This window comes from Pelobates fuscus, chromosome 5 (genome assembly GCF_036172605.1).
Source record: "Pelobates fuscus isolate aPelFus1 chromosome 5, aPelFus1.pri, whole genome shotgun sequence".
In the NCBI taxonomy this organism is placed as follows: Eukaryota; Metazoa; Chordata; class Amphibia; order Anura; family Pelobatidae; genus Pelobates; species Pelobates fuscus.
In genome coordinates, this window is record NC_086321.1 from 132,400,453 (window position 1) to 132,415,883 (window position 15,431).

Consider the following 15,431-nt stretch of genomic DNA (forward strand, 5'->3'; position numbering starts at 1 on the left):
CTAAAACAATGTCAATCAATATAAGGAAAGTTAACTATTACAAAAAATTAGATTTGCACTAAAAGACTAAAAGAGAAAAAAAAATGTTGAACATTTTTAAAAATAAAAGGTAAAAAAAATGTTTTTAACAAAAGTAAAGCTGTTGTTCATCATGAGATATATTTGGAACGTGTGAAGTAACATTCAAACAAGCACTCTCGCTATCTAGATATATATATATGAGATCGACCGATTATTGGTCTGGCCGATATTCGGTATTTTAGGCAATATCGGTATCGGCCTATAGACATACCGATAATGGAGAGCAGGACCGCCAGGCCCATGACAAGCCTGGCGGTCATGGAGAGCCCGTAGCAAGCTCTTACTTACCTTCCCAGCAGCTCCCTTCAGCTCCCCTGTATAAATCTCGTGGCCAGTATGCTGTGCGGGGCAACACTCTGACAGCCGCGGGACTCGCAAGATTTAGACAGGGGAGCTGAATGGAGCTGCTGGGAGGTAAGTAAGAGTTTGCTGCGGGCCCCCACTGCACAGTCCATGCCACCGAACCACCTGGTAATGCCATATCCCCCCTCCCTGGCCAAGTAAGAAGCAGGGAGGTGGGTACTAAAAAATAAATAAATAATTCCACATTTAAAAAATGTTTTAAATAAAAATGCCCCCCACCCATTTTACACAAATTACATACCTACACGAACACACACACACTCTGCATTATATAAACACACTACACAAACACACTGCATTCCCTATACACACACTACACAAACACACACACTCTGCATTCATTATACACACACAAACACACTGCATTCACTATACACACACACTACATTCCCTATACACACACTACACAAACACACACACTCTGCATTCATTATACACACACAAACACACTGCATTCACTATACACACACACTACACAAACACACTGCATTCACTATACACACACTACACAAACACACACACACACACACACTCTGCATTCATTATAGTATATAAAAATGATATAAAAAATTTGCGTGGCAACACTCTGACGGCCGCGGGACTCGCAAGATTTAGACAGGGGAGCTGAAGGGAAGGTAAGTAAGAGTTTGCTGCGGGCCCCCACTGCACAGTCCATGCCACTGGACGACCAGGGAATGCCATATCCCCTCCCTGGCCAAGTAAGAAGTAGGGAGGGGGGTACTAAAAGATAAATAAATTCAATACACTACACAAACACACTGCATTCTCTATACACACACACTACACAAACACACACACACACTCTGCATTATATAAACACACTACACAAACACACTGCATTCTCTATACACCCACTACACAAACACACTGCATTCTCTATACACACACTACACACACACACTCTGCATTCATTATATACACACACACACACACACTACACAAACACACTGCATTCACTATACAAACACACACCCACTTTGCATTCATTATAGTATATACAAACTAAATAAATAAATAAATTTTAAAAACACAACGCCTTAGACACAACTGGGTAATCCCTAAATCCTGAATTGGTAGGGGTGCCTTGAGGACTGGTTTGAGACCACTTATTTTGTTAATAGCATAAACAATTTAAAGGGTCACTATAGTCATCCAGATTATTTTTTTTTTAATGAAGTGGTCTTGCTTTAGTGGCCCTGCAATGTTAAGACTGCAGTGGTTTTTAGAAACTGCAATGCTTACATATAAGGGTTAAAGCCACCTCTACTGGCTGTCAGTACAAGTAGGTCATGACTACTTAATGACATTGCAGGATGTGGAGAGAGGAGCAGCGCCAAGTGAGTCTCGGCACTGGAAAAGGGAAGGGGGGCACCTGTATTTAACTAGAGTCAGGGGCACTACAGCACTTGGAATACAAGTTTGTATTCCTAACTATATAGTGTTCCTTTGGTTGGAGAGCAGCTGAAGAGAACCTTGCCAAATGAGATCTAAAGTCATAGCTCATAAAAAGGTACAAGAAAACAAAATATTGCCAAGTTAATTGGAAAGCTGAAAATCACACACACGCACACTAAAAAAAAAAAAAAAAAAAAAGTACTGTTTAGTAGGCCTTGGGTTATAATCACACCCTTGTTGCAATATTCTCCCTCTCTGAGTCACCCAAGCTAGATAATAAAAGTGAAACTTTGCAGCAAGGAAATCAACTGAAAAGCAATGTTCAAAGGCAATAAGTAGGCCAAAGGTAGAGGCTATTAAGAAAATAACCACCAAAGAATTGAAAAAATTCCTTTGGTATACACTGTCACTTTCTGCAACCACATGATGTCTGAGTGTATGTGTCTCCTGTGGTATGCAATTACAATCTTCTAGCAACAAACAGCTGAGCCGATAGTCATTAATAATTTCATAGAACGAAATTCTTCTTAAAAACAGATCATGATGATAGCCAAATACCTTACATGCTTGAGTAATTACCAGTCGTAAAGGGATACTCCAGACCCCTAAAGCATTTCAGAAGTACTTTCTGTGTGAAAAGTGTGTCCTTTTTTTTTGTGCAAGCCAGAAGAAAAAGTTGGGAGTCATGTGTACTCCATTTTTAGAACTGTAGGTGTGAGAAATTTATAGACATGTGCAATTCGTTTCGGTCCGAATATGAATTCGGACGAATTTCAGGCAATTCCCTGAGCGGCGGGTGGGGGCCCTAAATCCTAAAAAGGGAGGGGGGACCTAAGGTCCAAACCCCTGGCCCCCACCCCTGAGCGGTGGGTGGGGGCCCTATATACTAATAAAGGGGGGGACCTAATGTCCTCCCCCCTGGTCCCCACCCCTGAGCGGCGGGTGGAGTCCCTAAATACCAATAGGGGGGGAACCTATTGTCCTCCCCCCGGCCCCCACCCCTGAGCGGCGGGAGGAGGCCCTAAAAAAAATGCCCCCCCGCAGGTGACTAGGGGTCCCCAAACCCCTAGTCACCCCCTCCCCCCCAAAAAAAAATTATCCCCCTACCTACCCCCTTTACCGTAAAAATAATGAGGGGGGACATTTAACTAAGAACCTGTTAAAAAAAAAATATATATATATATATATATAACTTACCATTCAATGTTTTCTTTCTTCTAAAATCTTCTAATTTCAGCCCCAAAAAAGGCCAAATAAAAAAAACATAATACCAGCTCCAGAACTTCCACTCGGGGTGACAAGACCGACAGGAGCGGTGACGACCACACACGAGTCCCCGAAAGGGCCCGGCGGCACGAGCAACCGGTGATTTTAACCTCTGCAGCGCCAGCAATTGAGGGCAAGTGGCACTTGTACCCCTGCAACCTCCCAACGCAGGGCATCGGCTGAGCAACCCACAGGAATGCTTGCACCACGCAAGGGACAATAGCGGTAACCACACCATGCGACAGACAGTCAGGGGCAAATTAGAGGAGAATCTCTTACCTTACCTTGCAAGCAATTTGCATACTCTGACTGCAATTACCGTTTTAGCAATGTCCTTTGCATTGATACTGATGACATACCTGCCAATATTCTAAATCACATGTTGAGCCTTTATAACTTATGTGTTCATCTTGTTTGGAACCCCCCCCCCCCCTTTTTATTTTTTTATTTTTTTTATTTTTTTTTTATCTTTTATCTTTTATTTAAGTTGGCAGTACTAATTAGCATGTAAGTTTAGCTTTCACTTGCTCACATAGCCTGACCCTAACAGCAGAACATAATCAACATGTCTATACTATTTTTCTCCACATGCCTACATTTTTATTTTATTTATTATTGCCATTTATATAGCGCCAACAGATTCCGTAGCGCTTTACAATATTATGAGAGGGGGATTTAACTATAAATAGGACAGTTACAAATAAACTTACAGGAACAATAGGTTGAAGAGGACCCTGCTCAAACGAGCTTACATTCTATATCTGCACTGTTCAATATATAGACATAAAAATTCAGCCTGTAACGGGTTACACGAATGTTTACTTTACTACGCATCGTTTTTTAATCCTGCAACTAACACTCAAACTTAGAAGAGTGTCAAATTGCCACGACTCCATCAATGTTCTGTACTAGCCTGATTACGTAGCCACCATTGAATATATACATAATCTGTGCTGCCTATAGCCTAGCCTACACACTGACCAAGCCTTGTTAAAGTACAACCATACCATATGTCCAACTGTAATAATATAATCTCAAGTTAAACCGTTTTAGACAGCTGTGTAGCCTGACTGTTACTTTTATTTTATTTTGCTAAGCCTGTCTATGCTTATTAATATTATAAAAATGTGCCTATATTACGAATGCCATGACATGTAATGCCAATGTTTGCCTATTCTACTGGATGTCGCTGTTGTGGCGCATACCGGCTATTTGTTTATTCTGTGCACACCCAAAATAAAGAATTAAAAAAAAAAAAAAACATAATAACCGACGCAATTTAAAAAAAAAAAAAAAAACGAGCGCAAAAAAAATATAATCCTTCTTCACCCATGGAGGGCTCCGCGCAGACTGAGCGCTGCAGGGCGGGGGAAGGCTTATAAAGCCTTGCCCCGCCCTGCAATTAGGCTCAGAGCACTCTGATTGGTGGGTTTAAGCCATCCAATCAGAGTGCTCTGACAGGTAAATGAAGAGACTGACAGGTAAGTCTCTATATTTACCTGTCACAGCACTCTGATTGGTTGGTTTGAAATCCACCAATCAAAGTGCTCTGTGTCATTTTACACAGCGTGGGAAAGTTCTTTGGAATTTTCCCACGCTGTGTAATTTGACTCATAAGTCTCTCGTTTTTTTTTTTTTTAATTGCGTCGGTTATTATGTTTTTTTATTTGGCCTTTTTTGGGGCTGAAATAAGAAGATTTTAGAAGAAAGAAAACATCGAATGGTAAGTTTATTTTTTTTTTTTACAGGTTCTTAGTTAAAGGTCCCCCCCTCATTATTTTTAGTGTGCGAGGGGTAGTCAGGGGGATAATTTTTTTTTTTTGGGGGGGGTGACTAGGGGTTTGGGGACCCCTAGTCACCTGGGGGGGGGCATTTTTTTAGGGCCCCCCACCTGCCTCTCAGGGGTGGGGGCCGGGGGGGAGGACATTAGGTCCCCCCCCTATTACTTTTTAGGGGCCCCACCCACCGCTCAGGGGTGGGAGCCAGTGGGGAGGACATAAGGTCCCCCCCTTATTAGTATTTAGGGCCCCCACGCACTACTCAGGGGTGGGGGTCAGGGGGAGGACATTAGGTCCCCCCCTTATACCAATTTAGGGCCCCCACCCGCCGCTCAGGGGTGGGGGCCAGGGGGGAGGACATTAGGTCCCCCCCCCTTATTAGTATTTAGGGCCCCCACCCACCGCTCAGGGGTGGGGGCCGGGGGGGAGGTCAATAGGTCCCCTCCCATCGTTTTACTTTAGGGCCCTCACCCGCGGGGGGGGAGGGGCCTATTTTTATTTTTATTTTTTAAACAGTGAGCAGCCACAGTTTACTAGACATGCCCCTACTCGCGGTATAGCGAGTAGGGGCAAAATTTACTAATACTAAGTCATTTTTACTTAGTAAATTTGTCTGAAAGGTCTTTCAGCCTTTTAGTAGATAGCTCCCTAATACCGTGGGAATTAGGGAGTTATCTACTAAGCGGCTGCAATAGAAGTGCCGAAGTCCCAAAATTCCGAAGTTCCCAAATGCCGAAGGGAATTAGGGAGTTATCCGAAGTTCCGAAATGCCGTGGGAATTAGGGAGTTATCTACTAAGCGGCTGCAATAGAAGTGCCGAAGTCCCAAAATTCCGAAGTGCCGAAGTTCCGAAGTGTCGAACTGCCGAAGTTCCGAATTGTTGAAGTCCCGAATTGCGAACATTCTGAATTTCGGAATGCCGAACCGAACCGAAATTTTTCCCCATGCACAGGCCTAGAAATTTAGAAAAGGTGTGCGTGTGTGGTCAATTGTATGGTTTAGAGGCATGTGAATATACGTATAAATATGTGTTTATGAGAGCATTAGCATACATAGGTGTATATTGTAAAAGTAAGGAAAGCCCTGAGGAAGTATGTCTATTTGGTGTGCTATGTCTATGTGCTATTTATTATTTAAAATGGCTTACCCATATAACTCACTGAGCATGGCATGAAACATTACAGCCAACGTTTACGTGTCCAATTAAGAATTACACCAGCAAAGCACCCACAGCTACACTGTACAGATTTTTTATACTCTTGTACCTACATCCAATATTTTAAGCATGGACGCCGGGAGGACAGAACAAGAGGGAACCATTGCTTTACTGTCATTTTGTAATGCAAGTAATTATATAAGACAAGGATTACCCAATTCTTAATTATAGTTGTGTGTGCAGTAAGTAATGGTGCAGTTAGTTTAAAAATGTAGTTCTTTTGAATTGTAAAAAATACATATAAAAATATTTGTAAAAAAAAAAAATTTTAAAAAAAGGAGCAAGAGAAAGAGAAAATATTTATATGCTATTTACATCTCCCCAGTGCCATGAAATTCTTGATTCTACTGGGGAAGACACTGAAGCTACAGTAACCAATTTAATGATAAGCATTTCCCGGTGCCGCTATGAATATGACTTACTTTACCAACCAACAGGAACCTTCTCAATACTGCATGAGGAATCAATACTGGATCCTGGCTAAAGCATTACTATAACTCTTTTGAGAGAAAGGAACCTAGCAGGTGTAATATGCGCTCAATGCGTTGTAAAACCTGAAAAGAAAAAAGGTTTTACTTACCTGAAACCCAGCGCCAGGCAAAACTCCTGGCGCTAATCTTCCGCACCCCCTCCTGACGCCATTAGAACTGTGCAAAGTCCAATCACAGGCTTCTCACCTGTGACTAACATCATCCAAGCATTGGAATCATTACAGGGCGCACAAGGGAGCTGTGCAGGAAGAGCACAGAGATCCCAGCAGCAACCACTGACCACCAGGGACTGAGGAACCACTCCAGTCCTCCCAGAGCAGGGTAGGGAGTATGGGTAGAACTCTTAATTACTAAATGTGTGTGTGATGTTTGTGTGCGTATGTCTAAGCATGTGTGTATGTGATTGTGCGGTGTATGTATGTCTGTGTGTGTATAAAATAAATAAATATATATATATATATATACACACACACATACACACAACCACAGATATACACACAGACATTTTTAGCTGTTTAGTAGATACTTCCCTAAGATGGTGTCCTAAAGTGAGATTTCCCAATGTAAAGATAGATAATAAGGGTGCTGTTTAGCAGATGGCTCCCTTATTTAGTGTCCTTAAATATGGCAACCCCACATAAGGATAACAAATAGGGGAGTTATCTGATAAACAAAGATCCAAGTTATGTGTCAGCCAGCCCAGAACAAGAAATCTGGGTGGCTAATGTGAATTCTATGCAACTTTGTTGTCTGATGCCAGCATGCAAATTGTTAGTACACCCCAGTTTTGACTGTGCTATCTTATGTGCCCCCTATATATTGTTGGCACTGTGTCTGCATATGTGTCAGTGTATTTCTGTATCTGTGTGTGTCTAGGTTTATGCATGTGTGTGTATGTGTATGTTCATACATCTGAGAATCTCACCAACACTACACACAAACAAACCTCATTCAAACATCAACACTACATAGAAACACACCTATGTATTAAAACATCACCATTATATATAACCTACACCACTGCATTCAAAAACCACACTACACACAAATGCATGCCTGCATTCAAACACCAACACTACATTCACTCACACATACGCCATGCAAACACTGCTCAGTGGTAAATACATTTTTCTTTTAAAATTTCAGGTGTTTTTTTACATTTTTAAAGTTATGGGGAGGAGGGTGCAAAATGCTCTAGGTTCGTCCTAGAGGTATGTAGATAACAGGGAGAAGGATATGGGGTGTTGATAATTATTCTACTATGGAACACTGCTCCAAAATATATCTTTATAGAAAGCAAATTGTCCTGCCAAGAAAACATGAAATAAGAAGGAGTTGAAGCATGAAGCAGACTTTGAGGAACATAATTGGACTGTTAGTGTTTATAAATATATAAAATAATAGCATGTCTCTTAGCAACGTTCTAAGCATTACCCCCAATGAGCTGCTTTGTAAATGTCCCTAAAGAATACATTCCTGAGTTAAAAGATTAAACGGTAGTTTACAATATAAAGAACATTGAGAGCACTGTAACCCAGATGAACAGAACAGCTAGATAATGGTGCGTACGCGTCATTTGTTTAACTTACGAAGGATTCGTTTCTCAAATTATACCAGGAATAGCCTTCCACAACAATAATTCACTAAAACATGAGTTACGGTCGGTCTATGCTAAAAACAGGATATACACACAAATCACATAACACAGTGCATTAGGCCAGGCCACAACATATCTGCAATCAAATTCTATTCATGCATAAAATAAATTGGGATATATTTCACCAGGTAGAGGATAATCTCTGAAAGCACAATTGCCTATGTAAGAATATTGATATGCAAAGAGCTTTGTATCCGATACTGTTATGCTAGACAGACATGACCAGAACTACATTCCAGTACCATCCAGACTAATATTTAACTCCACAACTGCTGGAAGAAGTACAGCTCGGTACAATGCGACTACAGCATAAATGGCAGTCTTCCAAATTCTACTTGCAACTCCCTAAACTTTACGAACTAGACAGACTAAACCTCAGCTAACGAGACCTGTTAACCCTGAGAGGAAGATATAGTACATAATATATTTTTTTATTGTGCTCCTCTCTCCAGGGGAAATTATAGTACTTAAGTGGACCTTCACAGATTTTTAAGTGAACTAGTAGTCGATTAAAGGAGAATAAAAATATAATACAATTAACCAACAGAAATATTTAACACATTTATTAGCAGATATAAACCACCTTGCACAGATATAATTAAATCATCACAGTCTTCTTTCTTGCTGTAATGTTCTGCAATAAGAATGTTCATAGTTTTGTTTTTTGTTATGCCAGAGATGACTGCAGTTATTAAATCCTTTGTACAGTAATATTTTCTATCTTCCACGCTAAGCCTTCTCGCAGCCCATCCTTAAATGCAAGTTTGTTCTGATACCATCTTTGGCTGTGTTTTATGTCGGTCTAATGGACAAGATTCCTTTCTCTCTCTCTCTCTCTCTCTCTCTCTCTCTCTCTCTCTCTGTGCTTTGGATGAATTTCCAGCAAGGTAAGCTTTTTTTTCCTATTATACAGAAAGTGGTACAAAGTGTCTCTAGATTAATCAAAAATCTAAACCTCGAACCTCTTAAAGGACCACTATAGTCACCCAGACCACTTCAGCTCAATGAAGTGGTCTGGGTGCCAGGTCCTCCAGGTTTTAACCCTTCAGATGCAAACATAGCAGTTTCAGAGAAACTGCTATGTTTACATTGCAGGGTTAATCCAGCTTCTAGTGGCTGTCTTCCTGACAGCCGCTAGAGGCGCTTCTGCGACGCTGAATGCGAAAATCGCATTCAGCGTGCACAACGTCCATAGGAAAGCATTTAGAAAAATAAATGTATGCGCGCGCTGCTCTGGCCGCGTATGAGCCTTACGCTACACTCGGGAGCTGACGTCGGAGTGGGAGGAGACGGCACCAGCGCCAAGGGAGCCCAGCGCTGGATTAAAGTAAGTAGCTGAGGGGGGCCCTGAGGGAGGGGGGACCTAAGGGTTATATAGTGTCAGGAAAACGAGTTTGTTTTCCTGACACTATAGTGAACCTTTAATTAACAGAGCTCCTGGGTTAAAGCAAAAGGACTCCATTCCACCAGATATAAGCAAAGGCATACAGGGTTAATTTTGCAAACATGCATTTGGTTTGGAAGTGGCCTACTGATTACATAATAGAACAAAGCTGTCCATTAATCCAGTTGATGCTGGAAAAAAAATCTGTACATAGAAACCTATTTCAGTCCTTCTTCGCATAAAAATAGTTAAATGATTGACTTCACAGAAGTATAAGATTTGTATTAGATGCAAATCTAGTGCCTTATTTTGGCCATGATAAGACACAGTGGTGCATTAATTTTATAACTACAAGGTCACTCTCTACTCCTAAGTGTCATGCTATCTTGCAGAAAAAATAATAGAGGTTATGTTTTCTATTTTTAGGCAGATACAGGTTTTGTTCACTTACACATATTATGTCATATTAAGATCTGGGCCAAAACACAACAGAAAATGCATTTAAAGGGATATCATCACCTACAAAACTTGTGTATGACATGGACTGTTTCAAAGAAAACTAGTAACAGATTTAAAGTATGCATCATACTGAGGAAATTTCAAGCGTGTATATTAAAGTAATTACGTACATGTTTTAAAATAATTTCTGCCTCCACCAGTATGTCTTCCAAAAAGAGCTGGTACTTACAGATCGGTCTGCTACAAAGTGACATCATCATAAGACTTAGCACAGGTACCCATGAGTTCAGCGCATACAGAAAAACAAAGTGTGACAATAATTAAAATTAAGTTCTATTTTTACATTTGCGGGAGCGGGGCTTGGGCTTCATGATGGCAGCACGCATCTCGAGTCTGCTCCTCAGCTATTAATATAATCCTGACCAATCACGGATCTTAAGTACTCACCAACAGCACCCTTTGAGACTTACCTGCTTACTGAACCCAACGTGTCTTGGATGACCCCATAAAGCCCTAACTGCTTGTTGCTCCTGAAATACAGACAAGGACTAGTGCAGGCATCGGGCGGTTGAGGCGGCCGTTCTCCTGTTCTGTGTAACACAGACCTGACCGTCTTCTTGCTGCCTCGTCCCTCCACCTGGACCGGTGGGGGATATCCCATTCACCACTGGGTTAAACGACATACCTCTAGTGTGGCTCACAGAATACTCCAACTTCCCTGTGCAACCTAGCGTATCTCGCCAAGATGGCGGACTTCCTTGTTCCTTACGCGCACAGCCCATCCCGACATAAGACTGGCACCATCGAAGACTCCATGAAGAAGCTTAAGCAGATTTTTGAATGCTTCTGGGCAGCTCTGGAGGAAAGAGCTTGGGCATCATCTTGTGTCTCTACCCCTCCAGACCTAGTAACCGCCCTCAAGGAACAATCTGCTGGCGCAGTTTGCGTGGGCCTCTTCCATGTGTTCCCAGGTGGGTACTGCAGAAGAGATGACGCAGGAAGCTGCGGACAGTGCCCAACGCTTCAGCTACCACACTGGCTGTACCTCGCCCTTAAATCAGGTAGGTGCACTTACTCACTCCAGAGGCAACCCAATCTCGGTGGCCAGTCCTCCTAGTAACCAGCCACACTGGCTCTGCGGTCGGCAAACCCTAGCTCCTGCTGGAAGTGAGGAGGCCTCCCGGTGGGGGAAACCCCCCCGCGTTATATAATCGCTTGGGCACAGTGGAGGGACTCCATCGTTGCTGCTGAAGGTGGCGGAGGCTGGGACTGTCCCACGTTAAGAATCAGCTGACTGATCCTCAAGCCAGGCTAGCAATTAGGCTGTCAATCCAGAGCTACACAAAAGCATTGTTATTATATGAGCATTTCTTTTTTTGACCATCTACTATTGTATGTATTCTTGGACCCAGTGGTTTTTATAGATCTTACAACTCTAACTATAGTTCAATGTATCAGCATGTATGTTTCTTTTACTTTATTATACCTACATAGAACTATGTTCCTGATGTCCTACTTAATTACAAAAAGTGCAGCTACCATGACATTTTCTGATATTTACTACTGTTTCTGTTATTTGAGAAATGTCTATATGACCTTGCTTTGTTATTCGATGCACTTCAAAAATAAAGAAGAATAATAATACAATTTTTACATTTGCTGGTCATTTTGACATTGCAATGTATAGATAAAAAGTTTTAGGACAAAACTGGACTCTGACAAATATTGTAGAACAGACTTCTGATGGATATTCACTAAAAAGTAAAAAACTATTTCAAGAATTCAAAGCAAATTTCTAATTTTAGGCCAAAATAGAAACATAGCGAACTTCAACAGTACTTTGGAGCCTACTGTGGCCTAAATTTGTATATTCCCTTTGAATTCCTAACATTTCACACTTTAGTGATAAGATGAACCAGAAATTGTTGGGAATTAAAACTTTTAAAGGCAAAATATGTTTATTTGGAATATTGCAGTCCAGCATATTCCCTAGAATTCACATTTTAATCAATACCCCTGGCAGACATCCACAATGGAGTCTGAGAGCAGCTGAAAATGCTTAAATCAGACGTTGCTGTAGAAAAATCTGTCTTCTCAGCAGCCATCTCCTCCTCATAACTCTGGGCAGCCTGGCTTGTAGGGTGTTGCATTACTACTTTGTATTCTCACACATCTATAGGAATACAAAATGAGCTTCTATGGTAAGGCCTGCAAGATGGCTGACGTTATAAGCTTTCAGAAAACCTTTCATGAATATGCATTAATTACTGCTTATTTGGAACAGAATACTGAAATATAAGCATCTATTGGACACCATTCCATTGGAGCATTGGAGCCCCAATATCTGGGACAGTTTAGGTAAAGTTATTGTCAATCAAAGAGGCTTTAGGGTTCAGTTCCATTGTTTAATTGGTTTTAAGCGGTTTGACCCCCCCCTGCTTCCACTGTTATAATGAGGAATTTTACTCATTATCTGTGCAATATTTAGACTGTCAGTACACAGTGCTGTGACAAGCTGTGCTATAAAAATGATGTAGTAATGTCAAGTCACTGCAGATGTTGAACTCCCCACCTATGATTGTGTGCTCGTGCAGGGAATTGTGGGACATAATTAATTTGCATTGCATGCCAGGCTGTGTAGAATATCCACATATTACTCTATCTTGTAAGCTCTTACAAGCAAGATCTTGCTCAACCTCTTGTCCCAGTCAAAATTTTTAACCGTTTGTCCCATTTATTGTCAAATCCCAAATTATAATATTGTAAAACGCGGTGGAATAATATGGCACTATATGTGTGTCAATAACTTTATAAACACAGCTATCGGTTAATTATGACCTATTAGAACATGTCATCTCAAAAGTATCAACAATATTCAAAGTGCACGTTCCTCAATAACTCATATCACACAATCTTACACATATAAGGCAAAGCACTCAATTTAGAAGTAGGCCCCAAACGTTCCTAGATCAGCAAAACTGTCTGTTTTAAAGCAGCCTTCCCAACATGCTACAATCTGTAAGCCTTGTTTATTTCTAAGTAAGCTTGGCACTTTCTTGTTTCCTCAGCAACATTGATCTGACTCCGTTTCTTTGCACAGTGCCCTGAATGATCTCAGCAGTAACCCTGTCTAATATGAGAGAGAGAGGAGAAATTCTGCCAGATCTTGCTTCTGCCTGCAGGCTACTTAGGGGAGAAGTTCTAAATATGTGCACAGGCCAAGACTTTCCCGGCAAATGCTGCTGACTGCAGAGGGAGGGGAGAAAGCAAGATCCATAGAGATCAGGCCAGATCCCAAACTCCACACAGCTTTAAAGCTATGCAAATGTGCTCTGGGATTGAAAGCGGTGAAGGGAGGTAATTACTTGTCACTGATCTTCCCCCCTCCCCCTAAATTTCACTTTACCGTGAAGGATCATTAGATTTGTTTACTTATTTCAAACTGACACCGAAATGGCTTTTTACAGCGTTTGTGTTTTTGCTGTAGTTCAGCATGTAGGTCGAGGAGGGGGAGGGGATACATTAAATGTGCTGCAGGGCATAGGCCATCAAATGGTTAAACACACTGGGAATGTAACCACTCACTGAGTGGGGATTTGCTGCATTTCATGTCATTAAAAGCTATCGCCACCTACAAAAGTACCTAGCTATTTTTAAATCAATAGGGCTGTAAGCACCAGTTAACCCTTTGATTTGCAGCCAGCCCTTATGACATTCAAAAAGTGTTAATGATCCATCGCCCTAGAGACTCTGTAGGAGAAATACTGTCCCAAGGGCCATTCCACCAGCCGAGCTTTAATTCTGTAGCAAGAATCTAAATGAAAATCTCAAGATTCCAAGCGATCAACACACACAGGAAAGGAGAGGGCGACATTTAAGCTGTATGTAAATGTATTTTCCTTACCTCTGGTTCCATAATGGCTTTTACCCTAGTCTCCAGCACGCCTTAAAGACACTACGAGGAAGGCTGCAAAAAGCCTGGTGATTAAAGTGTCAGCAGCATATAGTGTATATCCACCCAGATCCCTAGTCACGTTCAGTGGGTCTCTCCTCTTTAAAGCATAAAAAAACGATAAATCCCGAAATTCCTCTTTCCTGTGTCCCCTATGCCGTTTCTAAGATGTCTGGCTGGCGCTGCCTGCTTGTGCTCTGTAAGGCTTAGGAGAGCAGCAAGTTTGTGATCATGCTTTGCTTGGCTCCTTCTGTGTCTGTGATTCTGCAAGAGATTGATGGCAAGGTTCCAGCCAAGGCTTACACCAAACAAATAGCTTTTACATTTCTCTCTGGGCTTTCTTAAAGAGACAGGATTTTTTTCCCTGACTGTTTCTATTTTTGAGGTTTTGAGTATTCATGTACTACTCTGTATGTATGTGATATGCATAATTATAATTTTGTACTCATAGACACAGTGCTTTTGTCTTTTAGCTGAATTAAACTGTTACAGGAATACATAGTAAAAAAAAAAATTATAGGAAGATAAACTATACCAAATAATACATTATGACTATATATTTATAGGGGGTGATTTATATGGCAATGGATGTTTTCAGGACAAAATATTTACGCCAGTATTTTTCTAAGTCTGCAACACTTTTTCCTGTTTGCGCCCTTCCCAACAGTTTTATCCTGCCCCCCTTTTTTTGTATTGTAGGTTGTATATAGTTTAGCTGCCAACGTATAAAATAAATAAATAAGAAGAATGTACATGAGTGTCATTTTTGGGGGGGGGGGGGGGGACAGAACGTCCATTTACTTTAAAAAGTAGAAAATCCTTGAAATTCTGAATGTTGAATTTATAAATGTTATCAATTGTAAGATCTTCGGGGGGGGGAGCAAAGAATCCAAAAGAGGAATAATAAAATTGTCAGACGCAATGAAGAAGTGACAGAAAAATGTCCCAATTGTATACTCGCAAAATTGTCGTGAACGTGAACGCAACATTTTTTTATACAAAACCATAAATTCTACTGCTTTGCAGTGGAAGTTGAGCTCTTGGCCTGGCAGTTATACTGAAGGTGGTGTGTGCTGAAGGGAACCAGAGACGTGCAAGGCATGTTGTGCTTTCACCAAGAAAGGGGACCAGTCATGATTCAGGGGATTATTACAGGATTCATTGATAGAAAACATGTCTTCCATTTACATGTTTTTTTGGGGGCGTGGTTACCTCAGAATTATTGTGCCTACAACCTGACCATGTACTGCAACACTGATTTATTGGACATACTGCTGTGGTACATGGGAAGGAAGAACACTTGGGTAAAGGTGGGAATGGTGAGAGCGTGGTGGCAGGCAATACTAGTGGCTGCGTGGCATGTGGTGT

General features: G+C 41.3%; 1 protein-coding gene across 9 annotated transcripts in view; it reads right to left on the reverse strand.

The window, feature by feature from the left end:
- The window catches only part of NCOR2 (nuclear receptor corepressor 2), a 360,458-nt gene extending 346,131 nt beyond the window's left edge, over nt 1–14,327 (reverse strand). For all 9 annotated transcript variants that reach the window (XM_063454320.1, XM_063454317.1, XM_063454326.1 and 6 more), the window contains exon 1: nt 14,016–14,327. The gene's annotated coding sequence lies outside the window, so the exon portion shown is untranslated. The remainder of the gene's footprint in view (nt 1–14,015) is intronic.
- Nucleotides 14,328–15,431: the final 1,104 nt, after the last annotated feature.